The sequence below is a fragment of the Cornus florida genome, unplaced genomic scaffold, assembly GCF_030987335.1.
Source record: "Cornus florida cultivar Cherokee Brave unplaced genomic scaffold, ASM3098733v1 CherokeeBrave_3.0.0_Hap2_Chr11, whole genome shotgun sequence".
Taxonomy (NCBI): Eukaryota; Viridiplantae; Streptophyta; class Magnoliopsida; order Cornales; family Cornaceae; genus Cornus; species Cornus florida.
The window spans coordinates 29216221-29226323 of record NW_026775581.1 but is presented as its reverse complement, the minus strand read 5'-3'; positions in this window follow the sequence as shown (position 1 = coordinate 29226323).

Here is a 10103-nt window from a genome sequence, read left to right as displayed (position 1 = left end):
TTATCTTGCTAGTAGTAATAAATCTACTTTAACACATTTTGATCTTGTTCATTCAGATGCGTGGGTTCCTTTCCCAGTTACTTATAGTCTTGGTTTTCAATATTTTGTGTTGTTTATTGATGATCGTAGTCGTGTTACATGGGGTTTTCTTATGAAAATAAAAAATGAGGTATACACCATTTTAAAAAATTTCATGACAATGGTTCAAACTTAATATGGTCGTACCATTAAAAAAATTAATATCTAATTAGGGTACAAAGTACACTTATGGGGAGGTATAACGGTTATGTAAAGAATTTGGGATTGAGCATTAGATATCGAATAGTAAAACCCCTCAACAAAATGGCCGTTCTGGGAGAAAGAATCACCACATCTTTGACTTAGCAAGAGCAATCTGCATTAGCATGAATGTTCCCCAGTCATTTTGGGGAGATGCAGTTCTTAGTATACATTATTAATAGGACCCGTTCTAGGGTTTTTAACTTTGCAGCCCCACTCTCAATCTTACATCCCAATTCATCTCCTTTTTTTATTCCACTGAAAGTTTTCAGGTGTGTGATTTGTTCAGCAGTTGCGGCAAACTCATACAAAGCTTGTAGGTGTTACCAGAGTTGTGCTCTTTTTATCAATAAATACTAGATTTGTGAATGCGTGATTTATCTCATTCAAGCTGTTACACAATTTTCTCATTTTTTTCTTCTTTTTATATTTCTTCTGAGTGCTATCCAGATTGCACACAATGATGTTTTTCATGAGCGCACCAAATACACTGAGATCGATTGTTATTTTGTTCGCCATCACCTATTTCAAAAGACCTCCATTACTTCTTATGATCAGATAACAGATGTCTTCACCAAATCGCTTCCACCAATTCATTTTTGAGATCTTCTTTCCAAACTCAAGATGGTTTCAAGATGTTAGATAATATTAGGGTCACGGTTTAACCATGTACAACGGCCTCCTCACCTACTGTACTACCCTTATATTTTAAAGGAATTATTTAATTGGTTTTATTTTATTTTGAATGATTTATTTGATTTAATTAGGTATTTTTATTAATTATCTTGTTTTAAATAAATTATATTTCTGTGATTGTATTTAATGATTGACGTGTGTTCTTATTTGTTTGAAGTGCATTGATTTTGTGTTGTTTGGCTGTTTGCATATGTGTTAATTATTTTATAATTAATACATTATTTTATTATAGTAATTTATTTATTTAATTTGTAAATTTATGGGTCGAAGAGATTCAGGCCAAAGGAGGTGGTCTTGGATTTTAGAAGATGGTCTTAATCGGCCAATGACTATTAAGGAGCATGCCGGACTAGAGTTGCAGAACTGAATCAGAAAAGCTTGTGGCACGTCGGTTTCGTTTCAAAACTTTTCAGGCGAGTTCTTTCTCTAACTCTCCTCTTAGAACCCATAAGTTCTATATATTGGGTATCATAATCTTATAAATGGATCTGTATGTAAATCACATAGACTTAGGTAAAAAGTATGAATCGGTTGCATATTGTGCTTATATATGCGTTTGTGTTTATATATATGTATACATATATATGGTATGATTGAACTCGTAAATTAATGCATAGATCTTCAATCTAATGGCCTAAAACACATATATAAATTGATATTGATGTATGAAAAAATTAATTGAGACTTAGACACATGAAATAAGACATGAACAACGCATTTCACACTAAAAAACGGACCTGCCGAGCTAGTTTAAGAACCAGTGCTCGAGCGTTATTTAGACAGGACTCGAGCGCTGTTCTGCGCTCGAGCGCTATTGGTCAGAGCTTGAGCCCTAGGACCTGTTTTGCCTCAAAAGTGTTCCGAAAGGTCCCGGGGTGATTTTTAAAGGTCTCGCAAGTGTTCTAAAGGATCGGGATCAGTGTTTATGATGTAGTTGCATAAGATTGGACTTAAACTCCTCTGTGTCGAGATTAAATGGAAAGAATTAATCATAATTATGTTTGAAATCTTGGTATGTGGTATAAGCATGGGTTAAATGATTATTTAGTTGTTATATGATATTTATCATGTTCTTGCATGCTGTAAATGGAAGGAAATTATAGTAAGCTGTGTTTTATATTTTATTCTTGCATAAAAATGCGTATGATGCCTACTTGTATGATTTATGATGTATTTGCTTTAAATATTGATGTGTGGTTTATTCGGAGGCATGGAGGAGTTATCAGGGATGTAAATATACTGCCTTATTAATTGTATGAACATCATATTTACAATGGAAGCATGAATGGTATGCTATTTTGTAAGTGTGGATATAAACATCCTTAAGGAGGCATTGATTAATTGCCAAGACTTAAATAGATTGTCATTTAGATGATGTACATAAAGATATACTTGTGAAGGCATGGAGGAGTTGCCAATGCATTAATATAACGCTATGTAATTTAGATGATTAGGTAATTGTCATGGGTATTGTGTTTATGGATTATGAGAAATAAATAATTTGATGTTTGAATGATATATTATTTTTTGGCTAATAAGCCAATATATTACATTTATGGGTTGAAGGAGTTAGTTTCCAAAGAGGATAGTCATCTAATATTGTATATAGAGTATATATATAAATATATATACTATTATCTATGTAATATTTCTGAATTTTGTCATTTTTCATTTTCTGGAATTTTCTAAATTTTTTTCGAGAGTATTTTCGTCTTTCTCAATTTACGTGTCGGACACATTGGGGTATGCCGGGTGTGTCAGAGTGTTGATTGGGACATTTCCTTGAGTTCAGGACTCTAGAAAATGTATCATTTGTCATTTCAGCATTTTTCAATTTTCGGGCCGGGAGGTCCGAGTCGGGACCAGCTACCAAAGTGTTGAGCATGAGGATTATTTTCCGGATCCATTGCATTCATACATTATTATTTGATACATTTTAGGTGGATTTGTGCTTATACATGTGTTGTGGTGTGTTCAGTGTACGTACATTTATATATACCCTCCCCCCCCCCCTTCACAATTTCGAGCCTTGATTTAGCCATTTTCATTGTGAATTTGGCCTCACTACTGAAAGCAAAGTCGACAAGCACGTTGAGACCTACGTTTTGATTGGAGCAAAGTTCAATTTGGCCACCATTTGGGATTTCAAATTTTGGGTTCAATTTGGGGCTTTTTCTTCTAATTGAGGTAGGGGTGCTCTAATCCATAATTTCTTAGATTTCTTGTGAGTTTTTCCCCTTTAATTTGATTTTGAGCATGCTTAATTTTAATTATTTGATTATGTTTGTTGTGGTTATTTATATTTAAAGTGATAAGTGTATGATATGTGTTAATTGAGTTAAAAGTATGATGACATTCTTTGTGAAGCAGAAGCATGCTTAGTGTGGATGTATTAAAGGCCCTATGATTTTCAATTTCTATGAAAAATGATGTTGTGGTTATAATAATAAATGTGTAGAATTTTTTTAAAATATGAAACCCTGATGTTGACGGAATTTTATTATTGAATGGGTATTTGATGGCATGAAGCATTCATGCATTCCATTGAGAAAGGAAAAAGGGAAAAGTGTTTTTGAAAAGCAAAAGAAATTATTTTGGGGGGAAAAAGTTTTTGAAAAGGGTTTGTGAAAACCCGGACGCGTAGGAGTCGCCTAGTAGTCCGTGACGTTAGTGTGGTCTAGAGGGGACTAAGGAAAGACCCTAGTGTGGTTGAGCTACCTAGGCCGGATACAGTGCCTTGGAGTTGCCTTGTAGTCGTGGATAGTTAGCAAATCCTCCTCTCATGATGCCTTGGAGTCACCTTAGGTCGGATTGCACTAACGGTTTGAAAGGTGAAACGGTATTGTTTCAGAAAATGGGGAGCGACATTGCATGGCATGGCATTTCATTGGCATGTATTACATACTTGGTAGTCGGGTAACTTGAGTATGTATTTGTTGATACTATTACTATTTTTATTTGCTTCCCGAGGCATGATCCCGTTCACTTACACTGTATTTGTTATGTGGATTCACGGGGTTGTAAGAGGCGTGTCTTAGACACTTCCCACTGAACGGTTCGCTTATCCCAATTTATTATTAACATTTTTTAGGATACGGAAAGGAAGTGGCGGAAGACGCTCCTCCACAGGTTTTGATGGGTTAGTGGACTATTTCGACATATTTTGTAGCTATGATCTCATTTTATTATTATTATTATTATTATTATTATTATTATTATTATTACAAGCATTGGGATGACACGTATATTATGTATTGACATAAAAAGGACGGTAGTGTCCTTAGCTTACCTCGGGTTTGGGTAAGGACCAGGTTAGCGATTTGGACTCTCGGGTTTGGGTCGTTACAAATTTGGTATCAGAGCAATGATTCAAATACCATTAGGATGACAGGTAGAGGCCTACCTAGGATTGCATGGGAAGTTGAATTGCATGCTTATATGCTTATGTGTTGAAGTGTGTAAATGTTTGAAAGCATGCCTATTTGCTTACTTGCTTAACTGCTTACGCGATTACATACTTATGTTGACGTATATTATTAGTATGCATGTTCATCATTGGTTGAGTATTCCGGAAGTATGAAAAGTGTTTAAGTGTTGTCATTTCATGTCAAGTCATTCGTATGAGGACTCTGTTCTCGTGCGTATTCTAGTGTAATCATTTTTTACTCATTTCCTTTTCTTATAGTGTTATGCCACTAAGAAAGGATCCAGGGGAGAGTTCTAGCTCCCAATCCCACGTAGAGGGATCAGGAGCAGGTTAAAGAGGATATTTTGTTACGTGATTTGGTCCCACCCAGAAGGGAACAAGTGAGTAGGACTGTTGAGCCGCTAACTCAAGTAGGTGAGATGGGGTTTTCGTGGGAAATGTATGATCTTAGGAGGTTAGTATTTGTGATTTGGGTCACGGTTTGGTGCGGAGGTTCATTTCGAACTGGTTTGTGGTGGGTGTGACAGGGATTGCTTGAGTCACGAGTGTAGTCTATGAGTTGTAGACATGTATTTCGGGTATTATAGTACGGTTGAAGGAAGAGTGTTAAATTTGACTGTTGAAGGGATTTGTTGGACTCTATAAATCTAGGATGGCGTGTGCATTGACTAAAGTCATGCCAGTACTGGTGATTGACTGTTAAAGGTTGTTCATTTTGTGATCTTGTTTGAGTTTGTTTTAGAGACTGGTTTGTCGAGGGGTGGTTCCCATTCCAGAGATCTACGGGAGTGTGTTGCGGGTGATTGACTCTCAGTGAGTCAATTACATGGCTTAGTTGATGAGCAGGATTATGGGTTGGCAGGGTTGTCAAGAGAGTCTCGATGTGGTGTATAATGGTCAGTTTTAGCTGTATAGTGCAGGATTGCACGATAAGGTAAGTAGTAAGGGGTTATTAAAGTGCCTGGTCATTTGCGGATGGAGTAATAGATGATAGGTATTGTGTACCAAATGGATTGTGTTTTGGAAATTATAAGTTGGAAGCTGGAGTTGTATTTCGGGTATGTTTGGAGTATCAGGTGATAATGCTGGGTGTTTGAGGATCTAAGAGATAGACTATCGACTTGAAATGATTGGGACGAAGGTGATCCTGTAGGCTTAGCTGGTAACCGCATTTGATTTTGTCGGGATCAAGAGTGTTATAAAGAATGGTGAAGATGAGAGGTAATGATGTTGAACCAAGGGTGTGGAGTTTTCTTGTTTTGGCATGTAGATTACCTTAGGAAGAAGGGTTTAAGTAGCCGATTAAGCGTTAGTGATTGATTGCATTGTTGATGGTTTTAAGGAGACAGATAGCTGTTGAGCATTCTGGGTTTTGTGCTCATTTTTTATTTGAGGATTTGTCGGCATGGCATAGCTGTATGGGGGTTCTATTCTAGTGGTAAGTAGTGGCCGTTGTGGGGAGCATCGAGAATAATGCTTATTCTCTTTTTATGATGGTATTATCTTAAGGATGTTTGAGGAAGGATCCCTTGGTAGTGGCTTGATGGTCTAGTGGGATGATAGGTTTGAACTATTGTTTGGAATGAGTGGCAGTAAAGGTGTTATGGTTTGATGTTTCGTGCTAATGAGTGGGATGATTTAAGGTATGGTCCAAGGAAGGATTGGGGATTATAAGTTGTTTGTTTTATGTTGTCAAATAGGTGACGGGATTGTGCGTCAGTTGAGACAATTGTGGACGATTTAGTCTTTAGAGCCAGTAAGGGCGATGTTGCCATATAGGCATTTTTTTCTTTTGACGAGTCAATGGGTTATTGTGACTGAGGTCACGGGTCTTGTGTGCATGGTGTTCGAGGGAGTGTCGCTTTGAAAAGTAGAGATGGAATGGGTGGTCTAATGTCATTGTATATCATAGAGGTTGTCATTTGGGAGTGACAGGTTCTAGATAGAACGGGATCCAGTGTCCGGTGGGCTGTGATCGTTCCTAGTGTTAGTACGTTGTGAGCAATCGGTGCTCTTATTTGATTGGTCTTGGTTAGCACGGGTGTTGCGAAGTAACATGTGCGAGGTTTCGATGTTGATAGTGTATGACAGTCCATTAGTGATGAGATTGCTTAGATTCGAGTTCATAGTTTTGTACGGGTATTCGATTGGTTCGCCTCCTTGTGTGTAAGGAGTTTATTTCATCTCAGGTGAGATTGGGTGTCCACAGTTGGACGATTGGTGAGTAGCGTGTGACAGGGTGTCAGGTGCATTTGGGTACAAGTTGTCAGCCTCTGGTGAGTGCGGGATTTATTAACCTTTCATTTGTTCTGGTCTTGACAAAGACGTCGTTTGTCGTAAGTCTTGTTCTCCATTTAGGAGTTGTGCGTGTCCATGGATAAACGGACCTGTGTGTGGTTGTTGTACTATTAGAGTTCACCAATAAGGGTTTGGTTGAATTGACTCACTCCCACGGAGAGAGATGAAATCTTTGGTTTTAGTAGTGCTTGTTCTGAGAATGGTTCTGACTAGTGGCGTGTGAGGCACGAGTTACCGAATAGGGATTGTGTATTTCCGGTGTCTGGTACTAACGGTGAGGGTTAGGGGATGTGTAGTGAATTGTACGTTCGAGGATGATTAAGTGATGTGGTGTGAGTCATGTACATGGGTGTTTTTATAGACGATTGATTTGAGCAGTGTTTTGAGGACTAATGTTGGTATCGCTTTAGGATTTTATAATTTAGAATGTGAATATATGATTCCTTTGAGGAGAATCGTAGTAATTGACTCTGGTTTCGAGATTTTAGGCATGTGATAGTCTTATAAAGTATTTTAATGAGACATGAATTGAATCGAATGATGTTATGATATTGTCTACTTGGTGTGGGTGTTATAAGTTGACCGGAGAGCTTTTAGGCTGGTCGATGATTGTGGTATTTGGCGTTATGTTGCTTTTAGCTTGTTATGATTAAGGCATGATTGGGATTTTTAGAGTAGGTATGTGACTGTATAGTCCTTGTGGTCACGTAGAGCGATGGATTGATAGTGAGTGGATCTCATGGTTGTCTTGTGGACTGTGTGAGATTGTGTTTGAGGTTTGCACTTGAGGACAGGAACGACGTCTGTGTTGAGACCGGATCGATGATAAGAATGGCCTGGCCAACCATTTTTCCTTAATCAGTCTCTCTATAGCACAATGTCGGGTTAAAGGTCAATGATTGTTTTGATTTTTCAGGACAATGAGAGCATGGTATCGTGTGTTATGTCGGCGAGACAGTGTGGATTCGGGTGGTTAGTCTCAAGTGACGAGGTGTGTTAGGTAGGACTAAGTGTTCGATAAAGGTTTGTGGTGCAATCACTTGATTATCGAGGATCTTATTTTGAGTATTCGTGTCTTAAATACAGGATAATGCGCTTTATTGATTTGGTGACTAATGATTGTATAGTTGTTGGGAGATTTGTTGTTTAGTTATCTTGAGGTTGTTAAGTATAATGATTGTTGTATAGTGCAGTTAGAAGTCGTTGGTATAGATACGTAATGGTCTAACAGAGATGTGTAGATTTGAGTTTGAGCTTGATTATGAGATGGACAGGGTTCCTTGTCTTGGGTTTTGTGTGTCCTTTTAGGGATGAGTTGAGATTGGATGTTGTCATGTTCGGTGGTCTAGTAATCGTTCTTCTTTCGGGCTTTAGAGTCTTACATAGCAGTGTAAAATGGACCGATGTCTGTTTTGAGTCAAATGTAGGGTCTAGTTGGTCTTGTGTTCTAATATCGTGAGTGATGAGTAATCTCATAGGGTGGTGAGCATTGTGTTTTTGTGGCAATGGTGTGTGATTGCCTATTGATGTCCAGTGTCAAAGGTAATAAAGTTGATAGGCTCTTAGTCCTGCAGCTTGCTGATGTGTTTATCAGAAAGATGTATGGTTGTGGGCCTCCTTCTTTAAGGAGGGTAGATTTCGAGGATGAAATCTTTTTAAGGAGGGTAAAATGTAATGTTTTTTATTTTTGCCATTTTTCATTTTCTGGAATTTTCTAATTTTTTTTCGAGGGTATTTTCGTTTTTTTTTCATTTTGCGTGCCGGACACCGTGGGGTGTGCCGGGTGTGTCAGAGTGTTGATTAGGACACTTTCTTGAGTTCAGTACTCTTGAAAATGCATCGTTTGTCATTTCGGCATTTTTTAGTTTTTCGGCCCAGAGAAGTCCGAGGCGGGACCCGCTACCAAAGTGTTGAGCACGAGGATTATTTTCCGGATCCATTACATTCATACATTATTATTTGATACATTTTAGGTGGATATGTGCTTATACATGTGTTGTGGTGTGTTTAGTGTACGTACATTTATATATATAAATATTGTTAAAACTTATTATAATAGCCGTGGGCCCCACTGGGGCTTTATTTATTTTAATGGTCTTAAGGCCACCTGCCAAACCCGTTTCTCTCACTCCCTACGTAATTCTCTCCCCTTCTATTTTCTTTTTTCTTTTTTTTCTTTTCACAATGTCAAGCCTTAATCTTGCCATTTTCATTGTGAATTTGGCCTCACCACTGAAGACAAAGTCAACGAGAGCGTTGAGACCTACGTTTTGATCGGAGCAAAGTTCAATTTGGACACCATTTGGAATTTTGAATTTTGGGTTCAATTTGGGGCTTTTTCTCCTAATTGAGATAGGAGTGCTTTAATCCACAATTTCTTAAATCTCTTGTGAATTTTTCCCCTTTAATTTAATTTTGAGCATGCTTAATTTTAATTATCTTGATTATGTTTGTTGTGGTTATTTGTATTTAAAGTGATAAGTGTATGCTATGTGTTAATTGAGTTAAAAGTATGATGACATTCTTTGTGGAGTAGAAGCATGCTTAGCGTGGATGTATTAAAGGCCCTATGAATTTCAATTTCTATGAAAAATGATGTTGTGGTTATAATAATAAATGTATAGAATTTCTTTTAAATATGAAACCCTGATGTTGATGGAATTTTATTGTTGAATGGGTTTTTGATGGCATAAAGCATTCATGCATTCCATTGTGAAAGGAAAAAGGGAAAAGTGTTTTTGAAAAGTAAAAGAAATTGTTTTGGGGGAAAAAGTTTTTGAAAAGGGTTTGATTGCACTAACGGTTTGAAAGGTGAAACGGTATTGTTTCAAAAAATGGGGAGCGACATTGCATGGCTTGGCATTTCATTAGCATGTATTGCACACTTGGTAGTCGGGTAACTTGAGTATGTATTTGTTGATATTATTACTGTTTTTATTTGCTTCCTGAGGCATGATCCCGTTCACTTACACTTTATTAATTATGTGGATTCACGGGGTTGTAAGAGGTGTGTTTTAGACACTTCTTACTGAATGGTTGGCTTACCCCAATTTATTATTAACATTTTTTTGGATACGGAAAGGAAATGGCGGAAAACGCTTCTCCACAGGTTTTGATGGGTTAGTAGACTATTTTGGCATATTTTGTAGCTACGATCTCATTTTATTATTATTTTTTAATTTTTTTTTTTTTTTTTTTTTTTTTTTACAAGCCTCGGGATGACACGTATATTGTGTATTGACATAGGAAAGGGCGGTAGTGTCCTTAGTTGACTTCGGGTTTGGGTAAGGACTTGGTTAGCGATTCGGACACTCGGGTCCGAGTCAGTATAATCTATGGATGGGATCTTAGATTTTTTAAATATTCTTGTTGATACTATGTAAAATTAATTGTCATCTTTTAT